This window comes from Pongo pygmaeus, chromosome 1 (assembly GCF_028885625.2).
Source record: "Pongo pygmaeus isolate AG05252 chromosome 1, NHGRI_mPonPyg2-v2.0_pri, whole genome shotgun sequence".
Classification (NCBI taxonomy): domain Eukaryota; kingdom Metazoa; phylum Chordata; class Mammalia; order Primates; family Hominidae; genus Pongo; species Pongo pygmaeus.
The window spans coordinates 109,119,599-109,147,468 of record NC_072373.2 but is presented as its reverse complement, the minus strand read 5'-3'; the positions used below and the strand labels follow the sequence as shown (position 1 = coordinate 109,147,468).

General features: G+C 37.6%; 1 protein-coding gene and 1 long non-coding RNA gene across 2 annotated transcripts in view; one reads left to right on the top strand and one right to left on the bottom strand.

Annotated features, from left to right (window-relative positions):
- LOC129015142 (neuroblastoma breakpoint family member 11-like) overlaps window positions 1–27,870 on the bottom strand; it is a 2,260,169-nt gene that overhangs the window by 61,843 nt on the left and 2,170,456 nt on the right.
- Window positions 16,697–27,846, top strand: LOC134739487 (uncharacterized). The gene is made up of 4 exons (XR_010126181.1): window positions 16,697–16,793; window positions 26,109–26,267; window positions 27,168–27,281; window positions 27,719–27,846. It is a non-coding gene; the product is annotated as an uncharacterized LOC134739487 (long non-coding RNA).

The following is a 27,870-nucleotide window of genomic DNA, read 5'->3' as shown; positions in this document are numbered from 1 at the left end:
CTCTATGCTACTATAGAACTATCAGTGGCCAAAGATATGTGCACAAGAATGACGATTTCAGGATTCTCTGAAATCCTAAAACCATGAAGCCAACCTCATTTCAAATACATTTTGAAAAGGGTTAAATAAATCATGCACAAACTGATGGATAAAAAATGCTGTTTTCAAAAATGATGGAGAGGATTATTATGATGATGAATGATTCCACTTTCTATCCATATTATTGATAGGGCAACCAGTAAATCCAGGCCCATCCTGGGGATGGGATATCTCTCTAGGCCTCCTATTAAAAATGAAAAAATTAAGGTTGGCATATAACCCATCCAAGCCTATAAGGGGCAGCATGAGGATTGTGTCGGCACCAGAAGCCACTCGTTTGATCTGTTTCTTGTACACAGGCACAAGACAGCATTACATTTCAGGAGATGCTCTGTCTGAAACGGATCTGTGAGGCGAGGGTGTAGGGAGTGTGGGGAGTGGCCCTTGACAGGGATCTCTGTTAACTGTGCCTAGAATCCTGGGAAGATAAAACCTTCCCTGCAGTGGGCATTCCTGGCTGGCCTGGAACCACCAACCTTTAGGACTTAGGACTATGGGAAGAAAAAGGGAAGATTCTCTAGTGAGCGATAATACACGAACGGGGGAGATTCTCTAGTGATCGATAATACAAGAACGCTTTAAAAGCTAAAGCAAGCGTCCCTGGGTGGGCTCGAACCACCAACCTTTCAGTTAACAGCCGAACGCGCTAGCCGATTGCGCCACAGAGACAAGAACTACTAATTTTCCTGTGCACTATGGGAAGGGCTCCTTCAACAAACTTCCCCTGTGCCTTCCAGCCTCAGGGCTCGTCCGGGAGCAGGATTGAGCAAGGCCTTGGAAAACCCGAGCGATTAGAGCGGTGAATCGCGCTGGTCACGTTGGACACCTGCGCGTTAGGAGATTCTGGAGCCAGAAGGACAGCCGAATGGCCTTCGCTCGCCCTGCCCCTCGCCTGCTTCAGAAGCCTCCGGAAACGCCCCGGTCCGCGACCCGGGCCCGAGCAGCCAGGGGGCCCAAGGGAAGCTGAAAGCCTGGTGGGCTCCCGAGATGGCTCTTCCCGTTCTTTGCACAGCCTTCACCCAGTGAGGGAGCCTGTACCCACCCTGCCCAGTCGCATTCGGGGCGCTGCGGAGCTTCCGCTGCCATCTTCGGATCCTGTGTTCCGCACGGGGGCTCCACCAGGGCAGGGATCGTGGTGAGGGTCGCTCGTGGATCACCTCGCGGGGAGCAGGGTCTGGAACTCACCAGGGCGCACGACTAGGACTTGTTGAATGAATCCATCGTCGCCTTTATCTTTTAGTCCTTTGAAGAGCCTTGAGAATGGAAATCATGAGAGATTTTTCCGTGCGGAAGTTCTTTTTACAAAACGTTTATTCAGGTTGATTTCTCGGCACCCCGCGGGGGCGGGCAACGGGCAGGGCCTCCAGTGCACCTTCTGCACAGTGGAGCCGCGGGGGCTCAGCTGGGCGGTGGTCGGGTCGTGGGGCGGGAGGGCGGGAGCGGGGGAAGGGAAAAGCAAAAGCAGGGAAAGAAGCGAGGGAGCGGTGGACCAGACATCCAGACCTCCTGAAAGGCTCGTGCGGAGGCAGAGGCGGGATCTTCCGGAGGTAAGAATTGTTTTTTTATTGTAGCAGAATGGGGAGGAATTGAGGGGAAAACGGAGATAGAACCTGAAAGAGCCCCGAACGTGAGAATCTGTAGCTCCCCAAGAATAAGATCTTCCAGAAAAATTAGACCAAAAACGAGGCGTCTGGGAACCCTGAAATCCTTGGAGGAGTAACATCATCATGACCCTCTGTGTTCCTTTAGGCAAAAGGACTTGCTTCCGTTGTTTGTTTGTTAAATTGTTGTGTTTGTTTAATAAATAAAACCCTTTTCATGTATCTTCGAAATTACGTTGCTTCGGCCAACGTAATGTATATTATTATGTATAATATACATAATATATATGTATATTATATATAATACACATATTATATATAATGTATACACATATTATATATAATATATAATATATACACATATTATATATAATATATACACATATTATATATTATATATTATATATACACATATTATATATTATATATAATATATACACATATTATATATATTATATATGATATATACACATATTATATATTATATATGATATATACACATATTATATATTATATATGATATATACACATATTATATATATTATATATGATATATACACATATATTATATATGATATATACACATATATATTATATATGATATATACACATATATATAATATGATATATACACATATTATATAATATAAGATATATACACATATTATATATAATATATGATATATACACATATTATATATATTATATATGATATATACACATATTATATATATTATATATGATATATACACATTATATATCTTATATATGATATATACACATATTATATATAATATATACACAAATTATATATAATGTATACACAAATTATATATAATGTATACACATATTATATATAATGTATACACATATTATATTTAATGTATACACATATTATATATATTCTGTAATATATACACATATTATATATATTCTGTAATATATACACATATGATATATTACATACAATATATACACATATGATAGATTACATACAATATATACACATATGATAGATTACATACAATATATACACGTATGATAGATTACATACAATATGTACACGTATGATAGATTACATACAATATGTACACGTATGATAGATTACATACAATATGTACACGTATGATAGATTACATACAATATGTACACGTATGATAGATTACATACAATATGTACACGTATGATAGATTACATACAATATGTACACGTATGATAGATTACATACAATATGTACACGTATGATAGATTACATACAATATGTACACGTATGATATATTACATACAATATGTACACGTATGATATATTACATACAATATGTACACGTATGATATATTACATACAATATGTACACGTATGATAGATTACATACAATATGTACACGTATGATAGATTACATACAATATGTACACGTATGATATATTACATACAATATGTACACGTATGATATATTACATACAATATGTACACGTATGATATATTACATACAATATGTACACGTATGATATATTACATACAATATGTACACGTATATATATTACATACAATATGTACACGTATGATATATTATATACAATATGTACACGTATATATATTATATACAATATGTACACGTATATATATTATATAGAATATGTACACGTATTATATATTATATAGAATATGTACAGGTATATATATTATATAGAATATGTACAGGTATTATATATATTATATAGAATATGTACAGGTATTATATATATTATATATAATATGTACAGGTATTATATATATTATATATAATATGTACAGGTATTATATATATTATATATAATATGTACAGGTATTATATATATTATATATAATATGTACAGGTATATATAATATATAATATATACACGTATTATATATATTATATATAATATATACACGTATTATATATATTATATATAATATATACACGTATTATATATATTATATATAATATATACACGTATTATATATTATATATTATATATAATATATACACTTATTATATATTATATATTATATATTATATATTATATATACACTTATTATATATTATATATTATATATTATATATACACTTATTATATATTATATATTATATATACACATATTATATATAATATATACACGTATTATATATTATATATAATATATACACGTATATATATTATATATAATACATACACGTATTATAGATATATATAATACATACACGCATTATAGATATTATATGTAATACATACACGCATTATAGATATTATATGTAATACATTACACGCATTATAGATATTATATGTAATACATACACGCATTATAGATATTATATGTAATACATACACGCATTATAGATATTATATGTAATACATACACGCATTATAGATATTATATGTAATACATACACGCATTATAGATATTATATGTAATACATACACGCATTATAGATATTATATGTAATACATACACGCATTATAGATATTATATGTAATACATACACGCATTATAGATATTATATGTAATACATACACGCATTATAGATATTATATGTAATACATACACGCATTATAGATATTATATGTAATACATACACGCATTATAGATATTATATGTAATACATACACGCATTATAGATATTATATGTAATACATACACGCATTATAGATATTATATGTAATACATACACGCATTATAGATATTATATGTAATACATACACGCATTATAGATATTATATGTAATACATACACGCATTATAGATATTATATGTAATACATACACGCATTATAGATATTATATGTAATACATACACGCATTATAGATATTATATGTAATACATACACGCATTATAGATATTATATGTAATACATACACGCATTATAGATATTATATGTAATACATACACGCATTATAGATATTATATGTAATACATACACGCATTATAGATATTATATGTAATACATACACGCATTATAGATATTATATGTAATACATACACGCATTATAGATATTATATGTAATACATACACGCATTATAGATATTATATATGCTACATACACGCATTATACATAATATATGCTACATACACGCATTATACATTATATATGATATACACGCATTATACATAATATATGATACATACACGTATTATATATTATAGATGATATATACACGTATTATATATATTATAGATAAAATATACACGTATTATATATAATATATACACGTATTATAGATATATATAATTTATACATGTATTATATATAATATATAATATATACATATATTATATATAATATATAATATGTACATATATTATATATTATATATAATATGTACATATATTATATGTAATATATAATATATAATATGTACATATATTATATGTAATATATTATATATAATATGTACATATATTATATGTAATATATAATATATAATATGTACATATATTATATGTAATATATAATATATAATATGTACATATATTACATGTAATATATGTAATATATATAATATATAATATATACATATATAATATATATAATATACATATATTATATATTATATATAATATATACATATATATAATATATATAATATACATATATTATATATTATATATAATATATACATATATTATATAGAATATATAATATAAACATATATTATATAGAATATATAATATAAACATATATTATATAGAATATATAATATAAACATATATTATATAGAATATATAATATAAACACATATTATATATAATATATAGTATAAACACATATTATATATAATATATACACATATTACACATAACATATATTATATATACACCTATTATATATAATATATGTAATATATACACCTATTATATATAATATATGTAATATATACACCTATTATATACAATATATGTAATATATACACATATCATATACAATATATGTAATATATACACATATCATATACAATATATAATATATACACATATTATAATATATAATATATACACATATTATATATATTATATATTATGTACAGATATTATATATTATATGTTATATACAGATATTATATATATTACATATATTATATACACATATTATATATATTATATATATTATATACACATATTATATATAATATATAATATATACACATATTATATATAATATATAATATATACACATATTATATATTATATATAATATATACACATATTATATATTATATATAATATATACACATATTATATATTATATATAATATATACACATATTATATATTATATATAATATATACACATATTATATATTATATATAATATATACACGTATTATATATTATATATAATATATACACGTATTATATATTATATATATTATATACACGTATTATATATTATATATATTATATACACATATATATTATATATATTATATACACGTATTATATATTATATATATTATATACACGTATTATATATTATATATAATATATACACATATTATATATTATATATAATATATACACATATTATATATTATATATAATATATACACATATTATATATTATATATAATATACACTTATATATTATATATATTATATACACATATATATTATATACAATATATACACATATTATATACAATATATACACATATTATATACAATATATACACATATTATATATAATATATACACATATATATAATATATACACATATATATAATATATACACATATTATATATAATATATATAATATATACACATATTCTATAGAATATGTACACATATTCTATAGAATATATACACATATTATATAGAATATATATAATATATACACATATTATATAGAATATATATAATATATACACATATTATATAGAATATGTACACATATTATATAGAATATGTACACATATTATATAGAATATGTACACATATTATATAGAATATGTACACATATTATATAGAATATGTACACATATTATATAGAATATGTACACATATTATATAGAATATATACATATATTATATAGAATATATACACATATTATATAGAATATATATAATATATACACATATATATTATATATGTAATATATACACATATATGTAACATATACACATATATAATATATGTAATATATACACGTATATATTATATATATAATATATACGTGTATTATATAATATATATAATATATACACACACTCTCTCTCTATATATATATGTCTACACACACACAGAGAGATACGTTCATCGTGAAAGTCCTAGATTCATCTTAAGTTTCACCGAAAGTGCACTTAAAGTAAAATGTGTCCACTCTGAGGGTCAAACCTACCTACTGATGTGTAAGTTGTGTTTGTGAGACATTCTCAACAGCATTTGCTTTCCCTAGCATAGTGGTTTTCATGTTTTCCTCACACCTGAATGTCCTCAGTGCAAAACCTATCAGAATTCATTTCCTTTGCTGTTCTTCTTTGAGAACTCTCCAGGGTTTTGTTTATTTATTTATTTCATACCTTTTAAAAGCATAGAGACAAAGACTGGCAAGTGGCACATATTACTACATTAGTCTGAATTTTCTAGAGAAAGAAAACGATCAGGATACACACACAGACATACACACACACATACACACACACACACACAGAGATTCACATTGGCTAATGTGATTATGGAAGCAGAGAAGTCCAAGGTCTACACTGAGTAAGCTCTAGACCCAGGAGAGTCGAATATAGTTCTTGACCAAGTCCAAGGCCCAAGGCAGAAGACTGATGTCCCAGCTCAAAGACAGTGGAGCAGAGACTTCTTTCTTAGCCTTTCATTCTATTCAAGCCTTCTGTGGGTTGAATGAGGCTCATTCACACTGGGGAGGGCAATCTGCTTTACTCAGTTTACCCATTCAAATGTCAATCTCATCCAGAAACACTCTCAGAGACACAGTGAGAGATAATGTTTAACCAAATATCTGGGCACTCCATGGCCCATTCAAACTGACAGAAAAATTAATCTTCACAAATACTCTCAATAAAAGTGACTAATAAATGTAGCATCATGTCCTGCCTGTTTATCCCATGACAATTAATGTATTCCAGCCTAACATTGTCTTCCTTTCTCTTACAGTAGCAACATGTAAGAGTTTCATTGAAAGTAAGGTTGCCCGGGCATGGTGGCTCACCCCTGTAATCCCAGCACTTTGGGAGGCCGAGGTGGGCAGATCACCTGAGCTCAGGAGTTTGAGACCAGCCTGGCTAACATGGTGAAACCCCATTTCTACTAAAAATACAAAAAATTAGTCGGGCATGGTGGTGCATGCCTGTAATCCCAGCTACTTGGGAGGCTGAGGCAGGAGAATCGCTTGAACCCGAGAGGTGGAGATTGCAGTGAGCCAAGATCCCGCCATTGCACTCCAGCCTGGGCAACAAGAGTGAAACTCCATTTCAAAAAAATAAAAATAAAAATAAATAAATAAAGTGAGGTTAATTTTGACCTTATGGAGTCTCTCCCCAACCCCTACATACCTTTGCACTTGTGGATTATCATTTTGTCATGGCTTTGATATAAAAATATATCAATAAGCTATATGCAGTGTTAATGTAAGTTTGAATTTCATCCTGACTCCATAAGCCACTTTCCATTTCGATAAAGCCTAGAAATATTCATGTCCATCTCCTTGAATATGGGTAATGGATACCTATTGTGGGGCCCACTGTCAATCTCATGGGGGTTTTTTTGTTTTTTTATTTTCATTCAGGTCTCAACAGATATGCCTGGGCTGCCTGAAAGCCACTGAGAATGGCCCGTGGCCTTGTGCATCTGACAGAGTCGACTAAAATCTAAGCCATGGAATGGGGGGATGTAAAGTGAGAAACACCAAACTCAGCACACAATGACTCAGTTTAAATCTCTGGGCTAAGAGATCTATCATGGCTTTGTCTGGAGGATGACTATAGGCTCCCATGACAATGCCTACCCCAGAAAGTTCAAGGCTGCCAGAAGAACTTACTTTAGTTCCAGCCAATACCTGCTGATGATGGTAGTTTCAAGATCTCCCTTTAGTGTAGCACTTACTAAGAAGGGAATCCTTCCTCCATCCCTTTGAGATGTGTTTGTATCTCCTAGGGACTCCAGTGTGTCTTTCCCTAGGATCTGAAAGCCATTCCTTTGAGCTGTAGTTCTCAGGAAGGACTGAGCCTCTGTCTGCCAGTCTCTGTGAGAGGTTAGAATCCTATCTTCTAATATTGTCAGCTAGCAGACACAGCTGGCCTGATGAGGCAGACATTCACAATGTTTCACTTGTGTCCTGCCCCCTGCCCTCTCCCCACCTCCCTCTCGCCCTATAATGCCATCACCTCTATACAAATGGTAACACAGCTCAGCCCCATTCTCTACTATCAGTAGTTACTGAATAAAATCTGTTTTCTCCGCTTTAACTAATGTCTGGCTTTATCTTTGACAAAACAAGTGAAGTGATCATTTTAATGACAAGGCAGCTGCAAAGAGAGGCACAGACATGGCAGGAGAGGGAGGGATCACCTGACCCTTCTCATTTCGTAGGCATCTATTCCTGCCTGGTGTTTATGAGCCTGACACTTGGCTGGGCTTCCCTGGGGTATCTCTCCATGGCTCTGTGGCAAGAGTTGAATAGGCTGGTGATGACACTTGGTGTCCCCATAGCCACCTTCAAAAATGTCATTAAAGGCTTGCGAGAAAATGGAAGGAAACATAGAAAACCTGATTTTGAAAGTTGACACCTCTCCTTCTTCCTCATTCAGAGTGTGTTTGATATTGCTGTGCAGTGTTTGTTGGACTGCAATTTAGCACAACACCTTTTCTAATATTTGGCAGTTTCTTACAGAGTTAAGCCTACTCTATAAGGAATCAAATTTACTTTCATTCATTACCCATGAAAAATGAACACATACATCCAATAAGGCTTCTACAAAAAATGCTTATAGCAACCTTATTTTTATACTAAGGAAAAACTGGGTACAACACAAGTCCTCATCAACAGAAGAATTTAATACCTACTGTTATATAGTCATAAAATGACCTCACGCAGAGCAAACAAAAAACAAGCAAAAAAAAAAAAGTAGGAAAAGTATGAAAAAACACAGTAACATGGGTAAAACCCTCCAAACACTATGCTTAGCAAAAGATGCCTATAAAAATATCTTTTGAACATCTAAAACAAATTTATTTTAATGTACCTGTCTGATACTCCTGTGTAATTCCATTTATATGAAGCATCAGGACTCAACAGTGGTTCCCTCTTTGAGATACTTTGATGGAAAACTTCCTGGGTTGATGGAAATGTTCTATGTAGCTTGGTCTGGTTGATACTTACAAGGGTCTATATATTTATTAAGCTTCACGGTACACTTTTTACATTTACATTTTTAATATAAAAATAATATTAATTATTTTTAAACTGCCAAAATCTCAAAATGAATACTTCTTTTAGTATTGGTTTAACCCTGAGATATATTTTTTACTTTTATCCATACTGTAAAATCTGTATAATAAAGTTTGGAGTAAATTAGACCTTTTTACTTTTCCTACACAATGCTGGAAGTCTGGAACATCTTAATTCCATTTACCCTCCTTGTGATTTTCAAGTTACTCTCATTAATTTTATGGCACCATATATTTTAAGTCACATGGACATCATTATGATCGTTGGATTAGTAAAACATAATATTTGACTGAGCCACGCATTTAGCCTACATATTGCCCTGCGTTCCTTCGTTCCCTTTCCACATTCCCCGGGGATATTTCACATTTTTGCGTTTCCCTTAGTTAGCATGTGCTGCTTCTCCAGAAAGGTCTACACTTCACCTTCACTTGAAAGATCTGTAGTCTTGGGTTAGGAGCCAGCAGTCAGTTGAAAATGATAATATTTTAGAACTCTATGATGTCTTACTTTTTCACTGCTGTGAATTTAGCACCTGACCTTTGGACACAATAGGAATTTCCCCCCTCTGGGGGCTGCTCTGGTTTTCCCATGTGCCTTGGGCGTTCAGCAGTGTCCTAATGACATGCCTAGGTGTGGTTTGTTTGTCCTTATGCTGCTTGGAGTTCATAGCTCTTCTTGCACATGTGGCTTGATGCCTTGTTGAGTTTGTTCTCTTAATTGTCCATAGGTAAGAACTATTTGCTTTCAGTATTGCTTCTGTCCCATTTTCTGTCTCCTCCAGCTTCCGGGACATTAGTGACAATTTATTTTAAGTGTTTATGACATAACTCATATATATATGTATATATATATATATACATATATATACACACATATATATACACACACTTGTTTCTTAGTTTTCCTTCCTGCTAGCTCTCTCTCTGCTTGTCTGGAAAGTCTCCACTTACTTATCTTCAGGCCACTAATCCATCTTCACATGGATCCAAACTGCCATTACACCAATCTATTGACTTTTTAAAATAATAACTATTGCATTTTATTTCTAACTTTAATAGATTTTCTTTCCAATTGTAAGTATTTATTACATCTCTATGTTATTTCTACCATTACCGTATTTTATTTCTATAATTTCCATTTTATTTCAAAATAGGTTATTATTTTCTGGTGAAAATTTTTACCATCTCTTCCATTCTTCTGAACATCTAAATCATATCATTTGAATGTTACTATCTTATAACCTCGATATCTCCATCATCTGTGAGAAACCTACTGTTTCCTGTTTTGAGTTTGTTTTCTCTTGACTCTTCTTCTTTATATGCCTAGAATACTATGACTGAATGATGGGTCTCTGTGTGAAAAATTATGAAAGGACTGAGTCATGTTCTCTGTCTCTGAAGATTAGTTCCCCTCTGCGCCTGGCAGGCACCAGAGGCACAGATCACCTCAACCCCATCTCTGTCTCGGCTGATCTGCAGCTTGTTTTTCCTCTTGGGAAACACAGCAGCAGGATTTTTCCCTCAGAGAAACATCACATTTAAAGCATACATAGAAAAAGGTGGGGTTTTTTCATAAAAAGTCTTAGTTTTCTTATTGTAAATTTAAACATGTGATTATTACTGTTCTTAAGCTAATTGGGCTAGCCTGGGCAACACAGTGAGACCCCGTAACTATGAAAAATAAAAACATTAGGCAGTCGTGGTGGCATGTGCCTGCAGTCCCAGCTACTCAGGAGGCTGGGGCAGGAGGAGCACTTGAGCCCAGGGGTTCAAGGCAGCAGAGAGCTAGATCATGCCACTGCACTCCAGCCTGGGTGAGGAATAGAGACCCTGTCTCTGAAAATTAATAATAATCATATAATAATAATAAGACAATTGGGGCAGTACCTCCTTTATATTGATCAGATACTTAATTTGTCTATACCCTCCAGAGGAAGATAAAGTATTCTACTTTGTTTCCTGAGAAAATACTGTGTATTTATACATGAAAAAAATCCATTAAAGTCCTGGGCATTCTAAAGCATCTAAATGTCATAAGTAATATCATTTAAAGTGGACACAGAGGCAGTGGTATCTATCAAGGATGCTTATCAGTGAGGGAAACAAAATGAATCATTAAGCACCCTTGGATACCTGGAGGGCCCTTACTGCCAAATATCTCAGTAATTCTGTGATACACTTTTGAGTCTAGCAGGTTATTCTCTTTTCCAGAGAACGAAGTTGCCAACCTAAAAGAACAACCGAGAGAGTGGTTCTCCAAAGAAGTGAATGTTTGGGAATAAACAGAAGATTTCAATCCAGGATATGCGCACTATCGTATGAGGACCCAAAGGCACATCCAGGCAGGCTGACAAGGGGAACCTTTAACAGCCAAAATGAGGAAGGTTACATAGTTGTTTTGAAACAATTATCCTTGGCCACAAGGAATAATCACAAGGGTGGCATCAGTCCAAGGATGAATAGGCAGTTGCTGGGCAGATGTCCTTGCAGAGAGATTCCTTGGGTAAGGTTGTGGTGGCCTTTGTGCAAAGTTGTGGTTTTCAGAGAGTTCTTGTAATAGTTTTTATCACAGACATGTGTGTGTGAGCACCCCTCCTTTATGATCTCCTGATTGAATTTTGTTAGGATTTGGCATAAGTGACTCCATTTTTCATTCTGACAACTTTTTTTTTTTTTTTTTTTTTTTTTTGAGACGGAGTCTCTCTCTTTCGCCCAGGCCAGAGTGCAGCGGCGCGATCTCGGCTCACTGCAAGCTCCGCCCACCGGGTTCACGCCATTCTCCCGCCTCAGCCTCCCGAGTAGCTGGGAATACAGGCGCCCGCCACCGCGCCTGGCTAATTTTTTGTATTTTTAGTAGAGACGGGGTTTCACCATGTTAACCAGGATGGTCTCGATCTCCTGACCTCGTGATCCGCCCGCCTTAACCTCCCAAAGTGCTGGGATTACAGGCGTAAGCCACCGCGCCCGGCCATTCTGATAACTTTTACAGGTCATTGCTTTTCATCCATTTTTACTAAGGGCTGGACTTGCTAAAATTCCAGGAAATTGTGAGGTCTTGATTTGTATAATTATCAGAAGTGCTCATGTTGCTGACTCAGTTGCCTACTTAGGATGTTATAATTGTCTTTTTTTTCCTTTCTGTACTGTAATTTACAGAATCCTTAAAGGAGATTAATTTGATACTTTTCAGCTGTGAAAAACTTGAATATGCCAATCAAAGAAAGGTGTCCCTCACATGCTAGGAATTTAGTTTCTTTCCTGTGCTAAGACCCATTTAGGTATAGCACTTTCCTGGAGCCAAGAGTTCCTATGAAATGGGGTGTGGCATATTGTGTATTAAGATCATCCTTATTATAGAGATGCCATTCTTGCAGGTATTGACAACTAATGTGTCCATAAGACTTTTACCAAACATCAGAAAGACAAGATATGAAAACCTTCTCATTGCTGCAGTCTCAAATGTCAGGAAAGACCAGAACTTTAGGATAAAGGACGATCAAGAAAGACTCACAGACTAGATAAGCTGTCATGTACTGCCAATCAGGGAATGGATCTTTGTCAACCACCACCTAACAGAGATTGTCCCCAGAAGTTCACTCCATAACATCAAAACCAGAAACCCACATTGGTGCCACTGATGACAGAAAATAATAATGCAAAAATGAGAAAGAAACAGAGAGAGAGAGAGAGAGAAGACATAGAGGGAGAGAGAGACCTGTACTATAGCCATACTTAGTGATTAGAAGCCAAAGAGCTCAATTTCTATTCATGATATTCATTAGAAGAAGCAAGGGAACAGGAGCTAATAGCTCTGAGGGTTCAGGTCTACACAAGACGCCTGTTGGATGGAGGGTTCTGCTGGCTCCAGTGATGTTTCTCAGATGTGCTAATTGTTATGGACATAGCCCCTGAAAAAAATCTGTCAAATAATAATACAGGGACAGCTATCTGCATGCTAATTTACCACTGTATAGGAGGGAGAAAGGGCATTAGATTGGTTTCAGCGAATAAAAGCAAAACCAAGATTTATGAAGAAAAGAGGAAAGGGGAGAAGAAAAAAATTGCCTGGGACCTTTGTGATTTTGCTCCCTTTGTATAAGGGACTTGACAGAAAGCTTTCCAAGAGGTCACTTCTCTTGGAAAGTGGCCCATCTTCTCTGGACCAGTGTGACTTGGTCATCACAGAAAACAATCACGGATGTTGGAGGACTTTAACATATCTTAGAAGTTTAGCAGTTCATCCTATGTCACAGGGTTTCTGTGTGCGATGTCCACCACGTCCTTCTGTCGTACAACCCCTCAGTTAAGCCAGGAGGGTGCCTGTCCCCTCGCAACCAGCCTGGGCAACACGGTGAAATCCCGTCTCTACAAAAAATACAAAAATTAGCCCATCGTGTGGCACACGCCTGTAGTCCCAGCTCCTTGGGGCGCTGAGGCAAGAAAATCGCTCGGCCCCAGGAGATCGAGGCTGCAGTGAGCCACGTTTGCACTACTGCATGCCATCCTGGGTGACCGAGGCTGGAATACCACACATCCATGTGTAGAAAGTTTGTTGTGCCGGCAAGTAAATGACCAAGGGGACATTGACAGAACTGAGAAACAAATTGGAAACGACTTGGTACCACTCCCACGAAAGATAAATTTGCAGAATGTACTCAAATTAGAAACATTAAATAAATTCTATAATGTAAAATTAGCACATCCTGTTGTCCACACTATAGAAATATCTGCACAAGTGACTGAAGATATGTGTACAAGAATGATGGTGATTGCAGCATCATTTGTAATCCGAAAACCATGAAACCCACCTCACTTCAAAAACATTTTGAAAAGGGTTAAATAAATCATGCACAAACTGAAGAAGAAATGCTGTTCTCACAAACAATGGCGAGGATCACCATGAGGATGACTGATTCCACTGGTCACATTATTGATAGAGCAATCAGTAAACCCAGGCACACCCTGGGGATAGGATACTACTGTAATAGGCCTCCTATTATTAAACATGAAAAACTTAAAGCACAAAATGTCCACCTAACTGACCCAAGCCGTGGGAGCAAGGAAGATTTTTATCACACCACAAGTGAGATCCTTTCTAAGGTCTAGGGGATTCCTGAGTTTTATAGGAATAACGCGCGGTGACCCTTGCCAAGTCTCAGACTTAAGGTGGATAGGAAGTGGGGACATGTGTGTCTTGTGATCAATCAGGAGTTGGTTGTCCCATCAACAGAAACAGGTTAAATAAAACCCCAGGGCCGCGGCTGGAACCACCAACCTTTCTATTAACAGCAGAATGCTGTAACGAATTGCGCCACAGGTACACGTTCCGTGCCTTCTTCTGGGCGCTATAGGAAGGGTGCACTCAGCAAACTCCCCATCCCCTCAATCTTCAGGGGCCCTCCTGGCAGGACGACTGTGCAAGTTCCACGTCCTTGGAAAACCGGAGAGATTAGAGCGGTGAATTGTAGTGTTGGACACCTGCGCGTTGGGACATTCTAGAGCACGAAGGACAGCCGAATGGCCTTCGCCCGCCCTGCCCCTCGCCTGCTTCAGAAGCCCCCGGAAACGCCCCCGTCCGCGACCCGAGCCGCTGCCTCGAGGCCCAAGGGAAGTTGAACGCCCGGTGGGCTCCTGGGATGCATCTTCCCGTTCTTTGCGCCGCCTTCACCCACTGAGGGAGCCTGTGCCCACCCTGCCCAGTCGCTTTCGGGGCCGCTGCGGAGCTTCCGCTGCCATCTTCGGATCCTGTGTCCCGCACGGGGCCTCCACCAGGGAAGGGATGATGGTGAGGGTCGCTCGTGGGTCCCCTCGCGGGAAACAGGATATGGCACTCACCAGGGCGCACGACTAGGACTTGAATTAATCCATCGTCGCATTCAGTTTTTAGTCTTTTGAAGAGCTCTGAAAATAGAAATCATGAACTGTTTTTCCATGGGCAAGTTTTGTTTTCTTCTGTTTGTGAGACAGGGTCTCACTTGGTAGCCCAGGCTGGAGTGCAGTGATGCAAACACGGCTCACTGCAGCCTCGATCTCCTGGGGCCGAGCGATTTTCTTCCCTCAGCGCCCCAAGGAGCTGGGACTACAGGCGTGCGCCACACGATGAGCTAATTTTTGTATTTTTTGTAGAGACGGGATTTCACCGTGTTGCCCAGGCTGGTCGCGAAGGGAAAGTAAGTTCTTTTTTTTTTTTTTTTTTTTTTGAGACAGAGTGTCGCTCTGTCGCCCAGGCTGGAGTGCAGTGGCGCGATCTCGGCTCACTGCAAGCTCCGCCTCCTGGGTTCACGCCATTCTCCTGCCTCAGCCTCCCGAGTAGCTGGGACTACAGGCGTCCGCCACAACGCCGGGCTAATTTTGTGTGTGTGTGTGTGTATATATATATATGTGTGTGTGTGTGTGTATGTGTACATATGTGTATATATGTGTGTATATATGTGTATATATGTGTATATATGTATATATGTATATATGTGTATATATGTATATATGTATATATGTATATATGTGTATATATATACACACATATATATATATTTTTTTTTTTTAGTAGATACGGGGTTTCACCGTGTTGGCCAAGATGGTCTCGATCTCCTGACCTCGTGATACGCCCGCCTCGGCCTCCCAAAGTGCTGGGATTGCAGGCGTGAGCCACTGCGCCCGGCGGTGAGTTCTTTTTAAAAAGCGTTTATTCTGATTGATTTCCTGGCATCCCGTGGGACGGACAACCGGCTGAGGCCTCCAGTAAAACTGCGCGAAGGAGCTGCGGGGGCTCAGCTGCGCTGTTTTTGGGTGGGTGCCTGGGGCACTAGGGCGGGAGCGGGGCACTGGGTGGGTCCAAGGAGGAACTGCAAGGAGGAGAGCAAGGAAATCGGTAGAGGCGGGGACCCTGGCGAGGAAACTTCCCAGTAGCTTTGTTCAGCGGTAAGGACCGGATCCTTGAGAGATAAAAATCATCTTTTCTACTGTAGCAGAGTGGGGAGAAAGCGAGGAAAAATGGAGAGACACCATGAAAGAAGGAAAATCATGGGGACCCTTAGGCCGAAGCAGCCCTATATTAAGTTTAAAGAAGAAAGCAGGCGGCTTCCTGTGATGGTATATTGGTTAGGACTCTGCATCGCGGCCAAGGGTGGAATCCGAGTCATGGCAGTGTCCCTCCTGGTGCGTGGCACTCCTCCTTTCCTTTAGACTCCAACCTCTGCCAGGCTGCGCTCTTTACCTGCGACTAGAGAGGTTAGAACTTACCGGTGGCTTCGGAGCTCTGTGCAGTGGTGAGAGTAGAAGGAACCCCTACCCTGCACGCTGGGGTCCGGTCATCTTGAAAGGCTGGGCTTTTGCCCCCTCTCTGAGCAAGTGCAGCACCCAAAAGGTGAGGTGCTCCCTCTCAGTCAGCCTTATTGGAATCCTCCACTATTACCACGATGTGGCCATAACCGTTTCTCCGGTTCAGATATTTCAAACATCCGTGGGGCCTTTTAAGGCCGAATCAGAAACAAGCCAGAGGACATGAGGAGAGTTTGCACTCCCACTGGGAATTTTAAATAAAGCCTAAAGAATACAATAAAATCTAAACTTAATGTCATTCCCCAACACCCAATTGTTATTTGTTTTTATTTATTTATTTGTTTATGTATTTTTGATATCAGTAAATGACTGAAGTATAATCCACACAGACCAAAGTGTTCCAATCTGAAGTGCACAGCCCAGTGCATTTTGACGTAAGAAACCATCACCTAGATCAAGTTACGGGACATTTTCACCAGCCCAAAAAGTCACTAGAGCCGCTTTCCAGTCAGTCCTCACCCCATCCCCCGATGTAGGCAATCACCATTCTGATTTCTGTCTCCATGGATTACTTTTGCTTCTTCTTGAAATTCACGTAAAGGAATATACTGATTCTGTTTCTTTTTTTAATGCAACAATGGTTTTGAGATACATTCATTTTATGGCATCTATCTCAGCTTTTTGATGTTATTGATGAATACAATACCATTGATGGACGATTGGAATATTTCTACTTTTGGCTATTGTGAATAAGGTGTTTATGGGCCTTTTTATGGACCTGTGCCTTCATTTCTCTTGAGTATAAACCTAGTAATGGAATTGCCGGGTCATGGAGCAGGCATATTTTTAACTTTATTAGAAACTATCAGACACTCTTTTAGAATGGTTGCGCTATCATATTCTCTTGCCAGCAACAAGGGATATATTTGCTCTGCACTCTTATAAGCTAGTGGTTTTCCCTGTCTCTTAAATGTTGCCCATTCTGATGGGTGTGTAATGGTGTATCATGGCATTTTAAATTTGTGTTTTCTGAATGAGTAATTATGCTGATAATTCTTTCTTTTGACATTTGGACATGAAGAAATCCTCTTTTGTGAACAAACACTGTTCAAGTGTTTTGTTCATTTTAAATTGGGCTTGACTCTTTCACCTCACCCGTTTTTACATAAACTTTACTGTTGGAATGGAAAAATTGAGAAGTTAGTACACAGAATGGAGTAAAGAGGCTGGAATGGGTTTGGGGAACCAACTCACATTTTATGGTTGTTTTAACACATTGTTCAAGAACAATGTATGTTTTTCAAAGATGTCCCCTTATTGAAATACACAGAGAAAATGTGGGATAAAAGAGCATATACTAAACATCTCAGAACAAGTTTCTGGAAGTGGACAAGGGAATGGGAATGAGATAAACAGAGAAAAGGAGAGACAGTAAGGGCCTTGCTCAGGGTGGCCACCATAATGTGCCCTGTGCTAAGGACATGGAATTCTGAAAACAGAAAGTTTACCCAGACAGACCAGTCTAGTTAAGAAAGGCAGGAGGAGACTTTAAAAAACAAAGCAAAAACAGAGAAATCATACAATGAGATGCTGGGAATGAGACTATGCCTGTCATCTCCAACATAACACTAATTACTGCTAATTACAATGAATCTAAATCTCTCAGATTGGATAGAAAAGGAAATGCTGGCTCTAATAGTTTAATGGACAGAAAAGGGTTAAATATTAAAAGCAGTGCTTATTATCCTTAGCAAACTAATGCAGGATCAGAAAACCAAATACCACATATTCTCACTTACAAGTGGGAGCTGAATGATGATAACATGCAGACAGATAGGATGGGGGTGGGGACAACACATACTGGAGCCTGCCAGAAGGTGGGACTGGGAAAAGGGAGAGCATCAGAAAGAGGAGCTAATGGATGGTGGGCTTAGTACCTGGGTGATGGGATGATCGGTGCAGCAAACCACCAAGGCACACGTTTACCTATGGAACAAACCTGCACATCCTGCACATGTACCCCTAAATTTAAAGTAAAATTGGAAATAAAACATTTAAAAAGAAAAGAAAACAAACAACAACAATAACAAAAAGAGTGCTGCAAATCTGTACCAGGCTTATTGGAAACAAGAATGTGAGTGAAAACATGGATATCAGACAAAGGCAAACAGCAAAACAATGCTTCATATTAGCTAAAGGAGTAATATCCTAGCATCTAACTAGAGTCGAATGGAATCGAATGGAACTGTTTTTCCCTGAACTGGCCTCCTTGGGTGGCTGACCAGGGCATGGTAAAGGGATAAAATCTTGGAGTGAAATGTCCATTTCTTTGCTCTTGTTTTGGTCTCTGTAAGGCATAAGAAGTTAAAAGCAAGATCTGATCCCTGGAGTTTTCCAGGAATTCGAAATAGGTACATGAGGAAAGAAGTTCAATTATCACCCGGTCTCCGGGAGTATCCCAGGTATAGTGCCAAGAGTCCAGCTTTCCAAACGGGGTCCCTGGGTTCTGAAGGCCTTTTTGGGGAAAGTACCGATGTTTTTGTCAAGGTTGGGAGGAAAGGGTTTGGAAGGCCCCAAGCGGCGGGAAGGCAAAGAGAAGATATCAAGAAGTGAGGTAAGAACTTTCCACAGCCTCACGTTGGATATAGCACCAGAGACAGGAAACTGGGTGAATTTCTGATGTTTTCCTACAGAGGTTTGTTATCCAGTTGTACAGAGCCTACTTCAAAATAAGGCTTTTTCAAGTCAGCTCTTTTAATACGAAGCCGTAATTTTGTGGTGTTGCCTGATGCAAATCTCCACTGTAAGCCTTTGCTCTGGATGTCTTTTTTGTTAGTTATATCTTCCAAAGAGAATCTTGGAGTCTTGGAGAATCTTGAGTCTTTTTCCCATGTCTATATCTTACCTCTTTCCAGCGAAAGGTTGCTACGCCAGTACGCATTGGTGGTTCAGTGGCAGGATTCTCTCCTCCCACACGGGAGACCCGGGTTCTATTCCTGGCTAATGCAAGCCCCAGTTTTGTGCCCTCTGGTTTTTACATTTACTTACCATAACTGTTCCTCAGGTGGGTCACAGCCGCGATAATAAAGAGAAGAAAAAGGGAACTACTGTATAGCTTTCGGGTTCCTCCCAGAGTGGAATTTCTCTAAGCAGGTACTTTGCAGAGACTGTCTTGGAAGCAGCCAGTGTGTCTGGTTAGTCTCTGCACTTTTGCATATTTGGCCCTAAAATCGGCGGGACTTTTATTGTCTCTTCGGATCCCTGAAATATAGTCACCTGGACATTGATTTCACTGCCTGGACCTTGGACAGACCATTTGACCACGTCTGGCGATGGAGTGCAGCTTAAGAAATAAATGACATTCCCGAAAGGAGAGAAGCTGTGGAGTCGGGCAGATACGCTTGGGGCAAGGGGGCCCAGGGAAAAGGGAGGAGTGTGGGGAGGAACCCGCTTACAGATGAGGGGAGCTGCAGAGAGGGGCCTCGAACTTTCCTGTCGAGGAAGTCCCAGTCTTTGGTGGTCTCAGCAAAATGAAGGATGGGCCCCGAGTGGAGAGCAGCACGTCCCCAAAACTCATTTCTATCACCCCCGTTTGTTTTACACTCCACCAGGCAAATCATCTGTCCAAGGGATTCTTTTTATTGCTTCTCTTTAAGCAGCGTGGTGGGGAGGCCATGACAACCATAGCTCTGGAGGTTTGGGAAGGAAACCTGAAAAAAGAATGCCGCGGGATCATCTGGTTTGTCCTCCCCTGTTTTCATCTACCCTTTTCCTCAGTGAAACTTATATGGATCCAGGATGTCACATCGCAGCTGCCCCATTGGCAGATTAAGAGCCGCTGACAAATCTCTTTCGTGAAGGGGTAAGAGCCGCAGTTGGCCCATAGCTGTGGAATCAGAAACAAGAGCAGAACCGAAAATACTTTTCTCTATGTGGTTCTCTCTCTCCTACCTGTGAACGTCAACCTTCCACACACACCAGATAAAAACCGCCTTGGTCTCTAAGGGAGGTTTACCATTTTTCACAGGTCCCATAAGCCATGTTTCCTTTTTGCTTCTACAGTTCTTCCAGGGTTGAGTTTCAGGAGCTGCCAAGCAGTCCAGACTAGTTCAACAACCTGGTTCAAAACTATTTGTCTAGTTTTGCTACTAAAGTGCCTCCTAGACCAGAGATAAGACGTGTTCCCTCGGCTTCCATTTTCTAGAGATAATTGGTATCATTTCTTCCTTAAATGTTTGGTAGTGAAACCATCTAGACCTGGCGTTTTGTTCTGGAAAGTTGTTAAGCTTTGCTTCAATTTCAGTAATAGAGATCTGTTTAGGTTATATATTTCTCCTTGTGTGAGTTTTGGTAGATTGTGTCTTTCAAGGACTTGGTCCAATTCATCAAAGTTATCAAATTTGTGAGCACAGAATTGTTGATAATCTTCATCTGTTATCCTTTTAATATCCATGAGACCAGTAGTGAGGACCTTCTTTTTTTTAATTATTAATTTGTAACTTCTCTCATTGTTTCTTGGTTCACCAGCTACATGTTTATCAATTTTATTGATTATTTTAAAGACCTAGCTTTTGGTTTTGTTGATTTTTCTCTCTTGATTTCTGGTTTTCAATTTCCATGATTTCTCCTCTAATTTTTAGTTTCTTGTTTTTCACTCACTTTGGATTTCATTTGCTCTTGTTTTTTGAGTTTCCTAAATTGTAAGTTTGAATTATTAATTGTAGATCTTTTTTCTTTGCTAGCATATGCATTGAATACTACGAATTTCTTTCTAAGCACCAATTTTCCTGCACCCAGAAATTTTTTTTATAAGTTACACACTCACTTGCATTTAGCTCAAAATATGTAATTTGTCCTGAGACTTTTTCTTGGCCCATGTGTTATTAGAAGTGTGTTGTCTGATCTCCAATTTTGGGGTTTTCCAGCTATCTGTCTGTTATTGATTTCTACTTCAGTTTCATACTTTGAATGCAGGACATACTTGGTATGATTTCTATTCCATTAAATGTGTTGAAGTGTGTTTTTTGGGGCCAGAATATGGTGGATCTTGGTGAACATTCCATGTGACCCTAAAAAGGATATGTATTCTGCTCTTGTTGGAGGACATAATCTAAAAAGTTGGTTGGATCCAGGTGAATGATGGTGGTGTCCAGTTCCACTATATCTTTATTGATTTCCTGCCTGCTGGATCTGTCAATTACTGATGCTGAAGTCTCCCACTGTAATAGTGAATCTGTCTATTTGTCCTCGAAGTTCTATCAGCTTTTGCCTCTCATATTTAGATGCTCTGTTGTTAGGTGCATATCAATTAAGGACTGTCATGTCTTCTTGGAGAAGTGACCTCTTTATCATTACGTAATGACTCTTTATCCCCATGATTTTCCTCCCTCTGAAGTTGGCTCTGTCTCAAATTAATATAGCTAATCTAGTTTTCTTTTTTGAGACTCAGTTTCCCTCTTGTTGCCCAGGCTGGAGTGCAATGGCACAACCTCAGCTCACTGCAACATCCATCTCCCAGGTTCAAGCTATTCTCCTGCCTCAGCCTACCAACTAGCTTGGATTAAAGGCATGCACCCCCACGACCAGCTAATTTTGTATCTTTAGTAGAGACAGGGTTTCACCATATTGGCCAGGCTGGTCTTGAACTCCTGACCTCAAGTGATCCACCTGCCTCGGCCTCCCAAAGGGCAGGGATTACAGGCATGAGCCACAGTGCTTCTCCAGTTTTCTTTTGAGTACGATGAGTATGGTATATCTTTCTCCATCTCTTTGCTTCAAATATCTCTGTGTCTTCTTATTTAAAGTAGGTTTGTTGTAGACAACATATAGTTGGGACTCAATTTCCATTCTGCCAGTCTCTGTCTTTTAATTGGTGTATTCGGACCATTCACATTTAAAGTGACTATTGATATCATTGGATTAATATGTACCATACGTGTAACTGTTTGTGTTCTTTGACTTTCTTCATTGTTTTCTTTTGTGTCTTTTACTCTTTATCTACCTTCTCTGGCTATAATTGAACATGTTATATGATCCCATTTTTTTATTCTCCTTACAATACAAATTCCATTCCTTTTAAAAAAAAACAGTGTTTTTGTTTTCACCTTATTGCTTGCCATATATACTTACAACTAATCTAAGTCAACTTATAAGTAATGCTGTGATGCTTCATGGGTCATGCAGCTGCCTTAAAAACAAAATTCCTTATTCCTTTCCTACCACCCTTTAAAACATTGCTATCATTCATTTGATGTATCCATAACCTAGAATCATTCTATCTATTATTGCTATTTTTCTTATTTTGACAGACGGTTATATGAATTAAGAATAAAGTAATAAAATATTTTATTTTATCTTCATTTATTTCTTCTCTAACTTCTTTCCTTGGTGTAGATATGTCTCTGACCTTTGTAGTTTTTATTCTTTCTGAAGAACTTCTTTTAACCTTCCAAGGAAGACAAAATCACTGGTAACAAATTCCCTCAATTTTTGTTTGTCAGAGAAAGTCTTTATTTATCCTTCGTGTTTGAAGGTAATTCTACAGAATTCTAGGTTGACAGGGTTATTTTTCCTCCAACACTAAATATGTCAGCTGCATGCTGTTCTTGCTTGCATGGTTTATGAAGAGAAGTCTAATGTAATACTCATCCTTGTTCTTCTAAGGTAAGGTGTTTTCTTTCTCTAGCTTCTCTCAAGATGTTCTTTGGTCTTTGATTTTCTACATTTTCAATATTATACGTTGTGATGCTCAATTGTATATGTAAATTTGGCTGGGCCATGGTGACTAGATATTTGGTCAAATATTATTCTGGTGTTTCTGTGAAGGTGTTTTTTGATGAAATGAGACATTGAAATCAGCAGACTTTGAGTAAAGCAGATGACCCTCCATAGTGTGAGTTGGCCTCATCTAGTCAGGTGAAGGCCTTAATAGTATAAAACCTGACCTCCCCCTAACAAGGAGGAGGAATTCTGCCAGCAGATTCCCTTTAGACTTGAACTGCAACTGTCTCTCCTGAGTCTCCAGCCTGCTCGCCTACGTCATCAGATTTGGTCTCACCAAGCATCCACAATTATATGAGCCAATTCCTTAAAATCAATCTCAATCTCTCTCTCTCTCTCTCCATCTTTATTTCTATCACTCTTCTGTTGGTTCTGTTTCTCTAGAGAATCTTTACTAGGGTTTGCATGCCTAGGTGTAGAGTTTTTAGTATTTACCCTGCTGGGTGTTCTCTGAACTTCTTGGCTATGGTTTGGAATCGCTTATGACTTTTGGAAAAATACTTCTTTTCTTCCTGTGAGAGTTAGTTTTATGTGTCAACATGGAGAGTGTTTTTGGATGAGACTAAAACTTAAATTAGTGAATCTGGGAAAAGCAGATTGCTTTTCCTGACATGGGTGAACCTCATTCCATCAGTAGGAGGCCCGACTAGAACAAAAAGACCAGCCTCTTCAAGCAAGAGGGAATAAGAGCAAATTCCCTAATAGATGACCTTTGGAATTCATCTGTACCACCAGTTCTCCTGAGCCTCCAACCTGGCAGGCCACACTGCAGATTTCAAACTTCCCAGCCTCCTAATCACATGAACCAATTTCCTGTGCAGTCATTTCTGAATATCACTGGGTGATTGGTGCCAGGACCCCCTGCAGATAGCAAAATCCACAGATGCTCTAGTTCCTTATATAAAATGATGTAGAACTTGCAGCTAACCTACTCACATCCTCCCATATGCTATGTAAATAGTTGTTACGTGGTATTGTTTAGGGAATAATGACAAAGAAAAAAGTCCATATATGTACAGTGCAGACACAATCATAAGTTTTCAAAAAATATTTTGGAGTCAGGCCTGGTTGAATCCATGGATGCAGAACCCACAGATATGGAAGATCAAATGTAATAAATCTCTGTCTCTTACTATACGTGTGTGTGTATAGTGTGTGTGTATTTATATATACTGTGTGTGTATGTATATGACCTATTGATACAGTGGTAAGGAGTAGGGGAGGGAAGTGTTCCATAATCCTGTGATTAGGTCTCATTCTTGTGGTGGGCCTGTGCCCCTGGGCTGTGACCTTCAAAAGTGCTTCTCAAATTTTTTTCCCTCTTAGGTGAGACAGGATGGCTAGAGGTCACTGGAGTTGTGTATTTCCCTTTCCTACATTGGTTAGACTCTGGAAACATAATTTTCTTCTGAGGGCACGTGTTTGTTAAGTAGAACAGAATGCACCAGGCATATTTTTCAACAGTTACCTCTCCTTCCCCTCCAGAAGCATGTAAGGAGTTTTCTCCAATTCTCACCCTAAGTCTTCTGGAGACAAAACTCATGAAGGTATGGGAGGCTCCCACTAGTTAGGCACCCAGGAGATTTTACCTCTTAGGCTAGGCTGCTGTCAGCTCCAGCAATTAGGCAGTTCCCTTTGAAGTATGTCTACCCAATGCTGGCTCCAGCGGTGGTTTCTGATCCAGGTAAGTTGTGATTCTCTGTATTTGCCCGTGGCTCCAGGTTTCATAGCATTGGCATGTCTTAGGACCTCCATTTTCTGTTGCATATAAGTAGAGTTATTCATGTTCCATTTGTTCAGGTTTTTTCTGGTGAGAGTGGGAGTGATGGCTTTTAAGTGCTTTACAAGTCTGGTTGTAATTTCTGATAACCACGTGACAATTTTGATCTCTTTAAAAAGGTAATATGTTTAATTCAGGAATTGCAAAAAGCCTTGCAGCAGCTACAAGAAGAATTGCAGAATGAGAGCCAACAGCTTCGTGCCCAGGAGGCTGAAAAATACAATGAGATTCGAACCCAGGAACAAAACGTCCAGCACCTAAACCATAGTCTGAGTCACAATGAGCAGTTGCTTCAGGTGAGTTTACATGATTTCAATGAAAACTGGGCTCATAAAACTCTGAAATTTGTTAATGTAATTTTAAGATATTAATCTACCTGTGCTGAGTCCCTGCTATATGGAAAACATTGAGAGGTGGGAATCAGGAGGATTTAAAATAAATAGAAAATATAATTTGTGAATTAAGATGCTTACTAACAAGTGTAAGAAACAGTACATATAGCCCTGACTTAAGCAGTCTTTTATGAAGTCTTTTATAAAGACTTAATATTCAGAAAATAGTTATTAAGCACCTCTGTGAGTCAAACACTTTTCTGGGTGTTGGGAAGACAAAATATTTGGCTACTGCTCTCAGTTTAATAGATGAAGACAAACCGTACAGAAACTTCCACAGAGTAATTTTGATGATAGAATGAAAGTTTGAGGGGAAGATGGAGCATTAAGAAGAGACTGATCTGTTCTGCCACCTACTCTAAGCTTCAGTCACATTGAATCCACTACATTTCACTGAATGTACAATTTTTTCATTGTATGCATAGCGTGCATTTTTTTTTTTTTTTTTCTCTAACATATCCTCCTCTCCCTTCTTCGCTTAGGAAATCCTAGTCATTTAATTAAGACTCACTGCAAATGCTACCTCCTCTGTGAGGTCTTTACTGACACCTTCAGGCAGAGTTAGGCAGTGCATCCTGTGTTCCCCTGGTAGCTAGCGTATGTTGCACAACAGTTAATTCTATGTGTTGTGTCTGTTGTATGTTGCAGAATACTTTACAATTTATGTCTGTTATCTCTGCTAAACTTGTTACTTTTGAGGAGAGTGATCACATCTTGTTTTTTTATCCTGAATAGCTAACAAATTACTTGGCAATTTAGTTAATGTTGGATAAAAGAATAAAAGAAACTATTTTTTGGTCTCAGGAATTTCGGGAGCTCCTACAGTATGGAGATAACTCAGACAAACCCCTTGAAGCAAATGAAATGTTGCTTGAGAAACTTTGCCAGCGAATACATGATAAAGCTGTTGCTTTGGAGGTATGTATCATCATTTTGCCCACTATGCTATGGATTATTCTATCTACATAGGTATTATAGAAATTTGTGTTTGCTTAAATTTGCGGCTTTTGGATTTGGTTTTCTATTCTGCCATCGTGTTAAATAAGAGCGATCAGGATAGATTATTGAACAGATGGTATGTGAGCACTTGGAAAATTGTGAGCATTAGAAACCAGAATTTCTCTAAGAGCAAGGTAGGACAGATTAAATAAGTGGAATGAAGGGTTTTGCAAAGACAGAGATGTACCATTCTTCAGGCTGCGGGGGATGTTGAGCCAGCATGCTCTTCCCACCCAACATAGGGCCTTCCTTCCCTGCTCCTTAGCTCTGTTTGTCAGGGCGGATGTGCTTGGGGTCATCTTCCTGCTGAGCTTTGGCCCCATGATAATAAATCAATCCTGTGTTCCTCTCACCAGAGCACTCCCAGGAAACAGAAAGCCTGAGGGAGGCTCTGCTGTCCTCTCGATCCCACTTTCAAGAGCTGGAAGAGGAGCTGGAGCACCAGAAGGTGGAAAGGCAGCAGCTTTTGGAAGACTTGAGGGAGAAGCAGCAAGAGGTCTTGCATTTC